Source organism: Callospermophilus lateralis, unplaced genomic scaffold (assembly GCF_048772815.1).
Source record: "Callospermophilus lateralis isolate mCalLat2 unplaced genomic scaffold, mCalLat2.hap1 Scaffold_286, whole genome shotgun sequence".
NCBI lineage: Eukaryota > Metazoa > Chordata > Mammalia > Rodentia > Sciuridae > Callospermophilus > Callospermophilus lateralis.
Genome location: NW_027513546.1, coordinates 1,269,703 through 1,281,695, shown reverse-complemented (window position 1 = coordinate 1,281,695; position 11,993 = coordinate 1,269,703).

The window sequence follows — 11,993 nt, the reverse complement described above, 5'->3', positions numbered from 1 at the left end:
CCTTATTGCATATATTTTCACTCAGTCACACATTTAGGGTTAACTTTGAGATGAGTGGTAGAGCTTTTGAGTAAGCACCAAAAACTTTGTAACCTTAGATATCAGATATTGTTAAATCTTTAAGGTTCTAAAGAAGTCACAAAAACGTTCCTTCTCAAAATGATTACATCTTACATTTGGATGGTAGGGAAAGACAATTATTTTCCCAAGGATTATATTCAGAAAATGTTATTCAGGGAAAGAGTAAACAACATGAAAGAATGCCTGACCACAAATATAGTGATTTTGTATGAAATAGTTGGGCCTTAAGAAAGATTTACATTAATTACATTAAAAAATGAGTAAAATTGTTGGCTTCTCCTTAGGCTGATGACAGCATAGTCCATAGATGCACCCCCATATTTATAGAAAAAAATAGAAATGACTTTGTTCTACAGCTAACCCTCTATCATTCTTTTTTAGTGGTCAATGGACTTCTATTTTATTTATTTATATGTAGTGCTAGAATTAAACTCAGAGCCTCCCACATGCTAGGCAAGTGTTCTACCACTCAGCCACAAACCCAGCCCTTAACCTCTATCTTTGTTTCATTGATTCTTTCCCCTAAAAATTCCAAGGGAATTTCCTCATAGCATAGTCAACAAGAATCAGGCACAGCCCATCTAAAATGTGTTACTCTTTAGGAAATAGAATTATTAAATAAATTTATTGTAGAGATATGTATTGATAAGCATCCACTGAGGCACAAAGCACTGTCAAGAATATTGAGCAACTGAACTTCTATGAAAGGAAGGGCAAGAAGGAAGTAATCAATGTTAAATAGGACCCCTCTCAAATCTGTCACTCTAAGACTCAATGTTAAACTATATTAAAATTCAAATCATGATTACAATATCCACTGCCTCTTAAGAGAAGGAAGAGATTCACATTCTATATGTTATAGTCCTATTTGTTGTAGGAAATTGTAATTTAATAGTATTGATTGAATTAAATTCTAACAGAAACTTATTTCAGGTAGAATGTTGACTTGCCAAAGTAGTTATAATCACAAGATAAACTAAAAATACTGCATAAGGTTTTGAAGCAATCCAAGTCTACTCACTGATGAGTTAGGAGGTAACAAATATACTGAGTAGTGCAGCAGAAAAATACATTTTTTCTTTTTTTTTTTTCATTTTCCTTCAACCTTAACTAGAATTTTAAATTTTATTTAAACTAGTATAATTACAGTCCCTTCTACAATGTTTGCAATAGCATTAGCAGAATATTTCTCAATACCTTTTATTGCAGTCTCTATATTTTATTCCTTAGTGTAAGTTTCTGTAGCTTCTGTTCTAAAGGGTGACAAGATATTGTAGATACAGTTTATTAAAATATTGATGATGGATTAAAGCAATTTGTTTTCCACAAAAGCCACACGATATTACTATGCTAATTAGTTTTAAAAATAAAAATCATGCTTTTGAAGTATATGTAATTCTTATACTTTCTCTACTAGGTTATAGATTGTTAGGGTCTGTAAACAAGTCAGGATGGCGCCTGGCAAATGTTAGAGTCTGTAAACAAGTCTGGATGGTGCCTGGCATTTTGCCAGAGGGAGTGGTTTGTGAAGTAACGCCAGCAAGCCATTAAGTGTGGAGATTCCTTATTGGTTGACTGCTGTATCTATTTTATGTTAACTAACATAAGCTGTGTGGAATGTATAAATACCGCTCCTTTCCTACAATAAATGGCTCCCACTCCTGCTGTATCTATGTACATAAGTTGCGCGTCACCCCCCAGTTATTTTTCTGCAGCCGGACTGCGGCAATAGATAGTGCTGTGCAACAAAGAAATCTGTTTGGAACAGTATAGACTTGCTTGGTCTTGTTCTGTATTAGAGTGAAGACAAGATCTTCTATCAAAACAAATGGCTCCAGTGGCTCGGGAACCTGAGGTAGGGATCTCAAGTTCAAAGGCAGCCACAGCAACTTAGAGAAATCCTGTCTCAAAATAAAACATAAAAACGGTGATAGGGGTGTGGCTTGGTGGTTAAGGGTTCCTGGGTTAAATCACTGGTACCAAAAAAAAAAAAAAAGCAGAGGGGCAAAGGCTCCAGAATACTGGTCGTTGTGGCTATATGAAGGTTAATTTAAATATTTTGGTAATATCTATAAATGTACACTGTAAACTGAATTAATTATAATAAAATATACTTTTTAATTATTGTAAAAATAATTTTTAAAAAACTGTGTAATTTCTTGAAATTGTATCTGGAATATTTATATTATTTTCATGGTCATTATAAATTTTCATAATTTTTAATTCATCTATTGAAAGATTGAACAATATTTAGCACTGTCATTTATGGGGACAGGAATATAATAATATCTTCACCAACATTTTTCTAACTACTTTTTAACAACATTATTTTTTATAATAAGCTATAAAGATAATAACACTGATATGCACTCTATGTTTTATTTATATCCATTTTAGGGTCCTATTCCTAATCAGAAAATGAAGAATTTCCTGTACTTGCAATAAATACTAGTCAATCAGTAAGAATGTTTTAAAAAGCATATAGTAGGTGTTCAAATATAAAATGTCATGAAATTATTCAAACACATATAAAGATACATACATGAAATTGTATTTTTAAACCAATGTATTGACATATTTATGAATAGATTGTTATAGATATGCTTGCATTTTAATTCATTTTAAAATGCCACTTTAATTTGAGATCATTATATTAAATCACAACTCTCTGCAGGCATTTTAGCATGAAGTAGAACCAATAAAGCTCAGAAACTTAACTTTCAAATCATTAAATTTAACACAGCTATGCCAAAATAATAGAAAATTATGGGCATATTGTAATTTTTATCCCTCAATCCATTCTTCCTTAATGTGTATTATAATATTAGGAAGAGAACCAATGTGGACCTTGTGTCTTGACTCCTTCTCCAGCTTTCCTAGTGGAAGATTGGGCACACTGGAGGTGTTTGGACAGGGCAAGGCACCAGGGGTCTCTTCCTTACTCTGGTTCCACCAATTCAGTGCACCCCAAACAGTGACAGGTAGTTCTAGTCTGCATCTCTTACTGTCTTCATCAGAGCCAGTCTTGCCACTCTATCCAGTCCCCTCAAAGATCCCAGCTGCCTTCAGGCCACCTTGCTTCCATCCACAGATGCTGAGCTATAACTCTGCAGAGTGTCTCATGTGAGATGAGCTTTGTTAAGCCCACTTCATTTCCCTTAGTCTTGTTCTATGTTCTAGATATATATATATATATATATATATATATATATATATATTTGCTTCAGGTTTAAGCTGATTTCTCCCTCTCTCTCTCTCTCTCTCTCTCTCTCTCTCTCTCTCTCCACCCCTCAAAACAATCCAGTACTAGTAATATGAGATATTAAATTATTAAACAATGGATATTAAATAACTGCTATAGATAGAGCTATTTGTCTTTGTTTTGTGTTATTACCCGACTATGCTCTGAATAAAGCCTTCCAAATGATTTACTCTCTAAAATATGAATCTGTAAAATTTTCCTAAACACACAAACAACGTATGATATATTCATTTACTTGTAAGAGAAATTTTGAATTAGGTAGCCTGATTTGGAAAAATGATGTCAGTGGGAGAAGCCACTGGACAAGACAATAGAATGTTGTGTAAGTACTGGTACACATATTTGGTTAAAATCAACATCAAAATGAGAAAGAATATGTTAACAGTAAATAAAAATGTATCAAAAAAATTTCAACTACATTTGAAGTAGAATAAAATGTAAGAAAATGTAGGAATATGAGGGAAGGGAATAAAGTAGAAAGAAAAATTGCACATAAAAACAAGGGAATAAAGAAATAGAAGAATATGTAAAAAGTTGAGTACTAGATGATTTTAAGAAATCTAATGTAATTTGATATGGAAATAAAAGATAAAATCACTCACAAATAGCAATTCAGATGTTTTTCAAACTTTTACTTTAACATTTAATATCAGAGGCAAATGGCAAGGAGCATGGATTTAAGAGTCAAAATTACAGTAACAAAATAGAAATTTGTTAAAATTTTCTTTGGAATTGAATCCTCACTATGAACATATGTTCTCTGAAAAATATTCAATATCTTAAAGTTTATATGTACACATAAAATGAAGATAGTTGTTCTCCATTTCTAATATTTAAACTTGTACGAAATAAACACAGGTTTATGAAGAGCTTGTCATAAAGCAGCAGCAACGAATATGTTTCAAAAATAGCTTCTCGTTTTTGCTTAACTCTTCAAAGTGATGAAATTGAATGGGTACAATCAAGAGTCATATGCTAGGAAATCAGACATCAACATGTGTTATCAAGTTCCTATCCTATACTCCTGACTCTCCAAGCACTAGGAAAAGAAGCACAGATCAAAAAAGAAATATATATATATATGTGTGTGTGTGTGTGTATATATATATATATATATATATATATATATATATATATATATATATATATCTCCATCCCAGTTCTTTTCAGTGAGGGTAAACAATAAATGTACAAGATATTGGATAGTTCTGACATCAGAAAAACAGAGCAAGGGCAGGATGTTTGAGAGAAAGAGCTGAGAGCTCATATACCAATCTATTTAACATGTTTAGAGAATGCCTTCTGTAATTTATTATTTGAACAAAAAGCCATCAGAAATGATGCACCCAGGTATCAAGAAGTCGTTCCAGATAGAGGAAACAGCAAATGCAAAGTCCCTGAGGCAGATCTTGCTGACATGTTAAGAATGGCAGGGAGAAGATTGTAGCTAGAACAACAATGCTTCACCAGAAAATCAGGGCATGTTCTAGGAGAAGAGATATTAGAAAGGTGTTAGAAGGGAGAACTATGTAAGACTTTATTGGTTATAGTTTGGATTTAGGATTTGTTTCCTAGAGAAATAAAAAGTCATTGCAGTTTTTTAAAAGACATAAGGCTCTGCTCTGCTTTAAAATGTAATCCTTGTGAAAATATGAAGAAATAGGAAGCAGGATAGAATCTGGGTGACATCTGGAGAGGGGTTTTTAAATAAAAAAGAGAAGTGGCTTTGAGTGGATTCAGGTGTATTTTTAGGGAGGTATATGGAATTTATTGAATGATTTGATGAACAACAACAAAGACATCATCACTATGAGGTGAAATTAGCGATATTACAACTTTCAAATCTAAAGAGTTTCTATTGATTCAGTATATAAGTAATACATGATAACAGCAGAAATAAAGTAGAATCAAATACACAAAGATCTTTTACTTACATAGCAAAATGTGTGCCATTACCAGAAGTTCTAGCTCTATTTTTTCCTTTTTAATCATTTTCTTTTATTTATACATAACATTGAGATTCAGGTTATGTATAACATAATTTTGACATAAATACAAAGGCATGGAATATGATCTAATCCTGTCCTTAGTACTTTCATTTTCTGCCTCTCCTCCCTCCCCTTCTTCACCTCCCTCAACTGATCTTTCTGCTGTTTCCTTTTAGCTTTTCTTTTTTTTTTTCATTAGTGTCTTGTGGATGTACATGATGGTGAACTTCACTGTAGTATATTCATACATGTAGACATGTATTCTATGATTTTTTAAAAATTCATTTCACTCCACTCAGAATGGCAGCTATTAAGAATACAAAGAACTATAAATGTTGGCAAGGATATGGGGGGGCACACTCATACATTGCTGGTGGGACTGCAAGTTGGTGCAGCCAATATGTAAAGCAGTATGGATATTTCTTGGAAAACTAGAAATGGAACCACCATTTTACCCCGCCATTCCATTCCTCTGTCTATACCCAAAGGACTTAAAAACAGCATACTGGGCTGGGGATGTGGCTCAAGTGGTAGTGTGCTTGCCTGGCATGTGTGTGGCCCGGCTTCGATCCTCAGGACTACATACAAAAAAGCAAAGATGTTGGGGCTGGGGATGTGGCTCAAGCGGTAGCGCACTCGAGAACTAAAATAAATAAATAAATAAATAAATAATATTAAATGATAAATAATATTAATAATAAATAATAAATAATATTAAATAAAATAAATAAATATTTAAAAATTCTCTCTCACATCTCTCTTTAAAAAAAAGATGTTGTGTTCGCTGAAAACTAAAAAAAACTAAAAAACTAAAAAACTAAAAAAACTAAATAAATAAACATTAAAAAATTCTCTCTCTCTCTCTCTCTCTCTCTCTCTCTCTCTCACACACACACACACACACACACACACACTTACACTCTCTCTATTTAAGAAAAAAAACAGCATACTACAGGGACACAGTCACATCAATGTTTATAGCAGCACAATTCACAATAGCTAAACTGTGAAACCAACCTAGATAAATGGGTAAAGAAACTGTGGTATATATACACAATGGAATATTACTCAGGAATAAAAGAGAATAAAATCATGGCATTTTCAGGTAAATGGATGGAGTTGGAGAATATAATGCTAAGTGAAGTTAGCCAATCCCCCAAAACAGTTGCCAAATATTTTCTCTGATATAGGAAGGTTGATTCATAGTGGAGTTGGGAGTGGAGCGTTGGAGGATTAGATGAAATCTAGATAGGGCAAACTGGTGGGAGGGGAAGAGAGAGACAATGGGGTAAAAAACATGGTGAAATGAGATGGACATCATTACCCTAAGTACATGTATGAAAACATAAATGGTATGAATATACTTTGTATACAACCAGAGATAAAAATTGTGTTCTATATGTGTAATATAAATTTTAATGCATTCTACTATCATATATAACAAATTGGAATAAAAATGAATTAATTACTTTAAAAAAAGTGTCTTGAGAGTGAAGGAAATCATTCCAAGGGGAAGCCCTATGGGATGTGCCTTGTGCCTGGGTGGCAGGTATACATTAGCAAGGGAATTACATTCATAGGCAAATTGCCTGGATTTATTATCCTCCTATTAAGTTCATCAAAATCAACCATTTGAATAAAAATAGCAGGAAGATTAATGATCTGAATAGTTGTGATGAATTTTGCTATGATGAGGGGGGATTAACCATGTAACAAGAAGACCCAACACAGCAGAGACTTATCAGCTCAATCTAAAGGTTGGTCTTGAGGCTCCAATCCACGCCAAAATTTAAATTAGCCGTCTAGATAATGAATGCTCACTTCCACTCAAATTGTACAGCAAATATTTTACATTTTAAGTAAGAATTATATTTTGAGGTCTACTTAATCAGATATGATTCTACACCATAGTTAATTAATTGAAATAAAAATGGCTATTAATGACATATTCTATGTAAGGCACTGGAGAAAATACACTTATTATTGAGACATGATACCAGCCTTAATATGTTTGTGGCCTAAAATACTTTATTCAATGCTTCATTTAAATGTAACAAGTCTTGTCTATGGAAACCCATATTCTGTATTCAAGAAAGATCTGCCTCTAGCCTTCTTTCCATCAAGAAATACTTCACCTGAAAATCAGAATTTGCTGAAGAAATCTGTGATTATACCTTGGAGCAGCAGCAAATGCAAACCCTTTGTTTCAGTTGTTCAATTTGTAGAAGCTATATGTTCTACTCTGAAGTATGTACAGCATACATCTGAGTCTTTTGGATCTATGCTGTACATAGTTCAGAGTAGAACATATAGCTTCTACCATGAGTTATATGAGTCAAGATCTTTCCTAACCTGAAATCATTAGGGATTTACTTAGCCCTGCTTCCTGTAAAGGTGGAGACATGTCCATTATCTACAGGATAGTGTTAAGAGCTTCCATTCTGTTCAGTGACTGCCTAAGTCACATAGCTCTAGTTCTATCAGCTTCTTACCTGTAGTGCCCATTTTTCCTTGGGACCTCAGTAAAAGGGCACCAGGATAGAGCTGACCTTACTGAGTCCATACTAAGTGATTTCTTTCAAGTTTTCTGATTGCTGTTCAAGGTTAGGCCTTGAGAGTATTTGCACTCAGTCTTCAGGCCTAACTCTGAGGGACTCCTTCTCAGGCTTCTTTCTCCAACTGACTGCATTAAACTAACCAAAAATGGCACAGGAAAAAAAAATGTAACTTCAAGCTTTAATGTAAGGTGACATGAATAACACATAGTCTAAAAATTTAGGATGGGATATATACTAGAGTACAATAGAAAAGATCTAATGCAAAAACAAAAATGAAACAAACAAACAAAACCTTGCTAACCTAATTCTACAGTGCAGGTTTTGAAAGTTCAGCTTTAATTTAATGAACATTTCATATTTTTTAAAGAAAATTATTTATATGATATACATAATGAAGACACCATTGAAAATATATTATAAATTTGGTCTCCCAGTGTATTACTAAAATAAAACATTTAAATCCTTTTAGCTAAATACTTGAAAAGAAATAAGAAAAATAAAAAATATTCTTTTTTTTTTGGTACAGGTATTAACCCCAGGGGTGCTAAACCACTAAGCTACATCCACATTCCCACATATCTCCAGCCCTTTTAAAGTTTTATTTTTGTTTGTTTGTTTCTTTATTTGAGACACTTTGGCATAGGGCCTCACTAACTTGCTGAGGCTGAATTGCATAGGGCCTCATTAAATTGCATAGGGCCTCACAAAATTGCTGAGGCTGGCTTTGAACTTTCAATTGTCCTGCCTTAGCTTCCCAAGCCTCTAGGATTACAGGTGTGTATCACCATGCCCAACTCAATGTTTTGTTTTTATTCTAAACAACTTCTAAATTTTGGTCAAACAAATAATTCCTTAATAAGTTATTTACTGCGCTGCACAGAAAACTTTTATGACATAATTTCTTAATTAAGAGAAAATGAGGGCTGGGGATTTGGCTCAGGTGGTAGCGCGCTTGCCTGGTATGCATGCAGCCCGGGTTCGATCCTCAGCACCACATACAAAACAAAGATGCTGTGTCCGCCGAGAACTAAAAAATAAATATTAAAAAAATTTTCTCTCTCTCTCTCTCTCTCTCCCACTCTCTCTTTAAAAAAAAAGAGAAAATGATAATTTTTCAAATGAAACTATTAGAAATTAAAGTGACTTTTACCCACTTTTTGAAAATATTTTTATTTGTAAAGTTTTCTTGTGCTTGATTTTTCCATAAATATTTTGGTGATCTTTGGGAGAATGTGATGAATTTTTATTTAATGAAATTAATATTACTGTGAAGAAATACATAATATTTCACATTCAAAAGCATTTAAGACAACAATTAAGATCTATGAATTAATCACATCAGTCTTTTCGATTACATACATAAAATTTCTGAACAAATTATGTTTTATTTATTTTTTATTTTTTATTTCATTTTTTTTTTTTGGTGGTGCTTGGGATTGAACCCATATCCTTGTACATGCAAGAAGGCAAGCACTCTACTAACTGAGCTATATCTCAAACCCCTCAAATTATGTTTTAAAATATGTGTATGGTTATTCATAAATAGGTACCTAAGACTCATATTATTTTTTAATTTTTTTTTAGTTGTAGGTGGACACAATATCTTTATTTTACTTATCTATTTAGGCTCAGGATCAAACCCAGTGCCTCACATATGCCAGGAAAGCACTCTAAACTGAGGTACAACCCCAGCCCAGACTTACATGTTTTAATTCTTAAAAACCTTCCCAGTCAGTTCATAACACTCCTAGGTATCAGAAATAAACCCAGAGAATTGACTTGTCTTACTAAAGGGCATAAAGTGGTTATAAAGTCCAGATTAATGCTGAAAATTACATAAAATCTACTAGGATTACCAAACATTCATTAAACATATAGTAAATGTCCCTCACCCTCCCTCCCCCACCTCTTCTTGTGGACTTCTTCATCTAAATTACTCCAAAGTTCACTGCCTGGGTAAAGATTCATAATATTTCACATTAGCATATAAGGATAGCTACCCTACTCATTGGGGCCTGAAGAAAAGTATTTGACAACTTCAAACTCTCTTCTTCATATTCATAAATCCTATGAAATAAAAATTTAACTCTTTTACTGTCTAGTGCATTATTATTTTTTTATTATAGAAACAAATAGTTATTTAGAAGGAAAAACATGTGTAAACATTACTGGTTTTAAACAAATGTTCAGATTATGTGGAAGATAATTGCTCAAATGTAAATGAACAAATCCTCTGTGGGTCTATGAAAACTTCAATATCTTTATATGAATCCTCACAAACTTGAATTTGGTAATCTACCATTTGTAAGGCAGACCATTTTAATGTCAAGAATATCTCATTTTCACATTTTGGATTATTTTTAATAATTAATATTTCAAACACTAAATACCAAGAGATTCCCAGGAGCATTTTCAGAATTCCTGAAGAATTTCAGGGGATATTTTAAATCAGAGAGAAAATAATATGTTTGCAACCTCTGTAGTCCTTTCTTGTCTTATACAAAGGGCATTTGTGCATAAATACATGCTGAAAAGTCTATTTTTACTTGATTGATTGGACATGATCACTCTGGATACCACATTTTTGGCTGACCCCAATGAATGAAATATAATATGAAAATAAAGAGAATGGTGTAAAACCTAGGGCCTGAATATTTAGTAGGGGAATTATATTTTTATTTATTGAGAAATCTAAAAGTATTATCAAGGTTCCTGAATATTTCCTATGTTACATAGCTATACATTAACTGTTGCTTTATCATGCAACCCATATCCGACTTTGTGTAATTTTGATTACAAAAGAAAAAACAAAGATTTTAAAGGATTTTTTAATGCATAAAGCACTGTAATGTATAGCTATGTCCATAGGAATATGGAACTAGGATATATTTAATTGTTTACATTTAAAATAAAAATAAGCCATTTTGGTAAAAAATATTCAGTTGGGCTGGGTGTGGCTCATTTCTTTCATTTAATTTCAGTTCCAGTATTGCCTCAATCAATAAAATAAGCTATTTTTAAAGTCATGTCATGCACAAATCTAATCTCACATTGTATAGGATTTCACTCAACATTCTATCATTCCTTTCTAATATTTGCCATTTTGTAAGTGTGAAATTTAAAACTTGAAATTTATATATAATGATGGGTCTATGCAGTTTTTTTCTGTGACTATTCAAATAAAATACTATCACAAAAATAAGATCGCACAACCAATATCTTTTTTTTAAACCCAGGAAAATGACAAAAGTATCACTGAACCATAGTCTCAATTAATTTTAAATTCATAGAACAGCTGTGAATGTTAGAGCCATAGAGATTTTTCCAGGACCCCTGTGAATTATCTGTCATGGTTAAAGGAAGCATAACAATTTGCCACAGGTATACCCACAGGGTATGAACTCATAGGGAAGAGAAGAAAGAAAGTGGCATGGTTAGAAAAAAAATATGATTGGAGAAAGCTGCACTGGGAAAGGAGATAAGGTTGTAGAAGAGGTCGAGTTCAGAGGAAAGATAATGAGAGCACAGACAGAAGAGTTGAGCCATGAGGAGATTAGGTTTACAAAGCAAGATCTGTATCCATGACTCAAATCTCAGAGAAGAACATTTTTACACATCAAAGAGCTGCAAAGAAATGGTTTACTTTTAATTGAATTTGAAGGCAACAATAAAATATCAGTGTTGTGGCTACTACCTAGGTGTCTGATATGGTATGATTATAATTCCTGAATGGAATCATCATCCAACTGTATTTCTCCAAAGAATAAAAACAAATAGAGCAGAGCTAACACTGCTTCAGTTGTTACTGACAGCTCACATTTTAGCTTGTAAAATTAATACTAGCTAGAAAGGCTGACTTTTCCTATAAATGTAACAAATAATTTACAACATTTTGATGATCATATTCTGACAGATTGTATGTGTTAATTGCATGAACTACACTTACAGAGCATTTATCCATTTTGCTATTAATCCAACACAAGTTATATTTGATGTTAAGGTAAAAGAGAGAAATGGATTTCTAATGCAAACTGGGGATTATGGAAAGCCACTGAGAAGTGGTGTCAAGAATTGAATTTTAACTAATAGTACTTTCTCCATAAA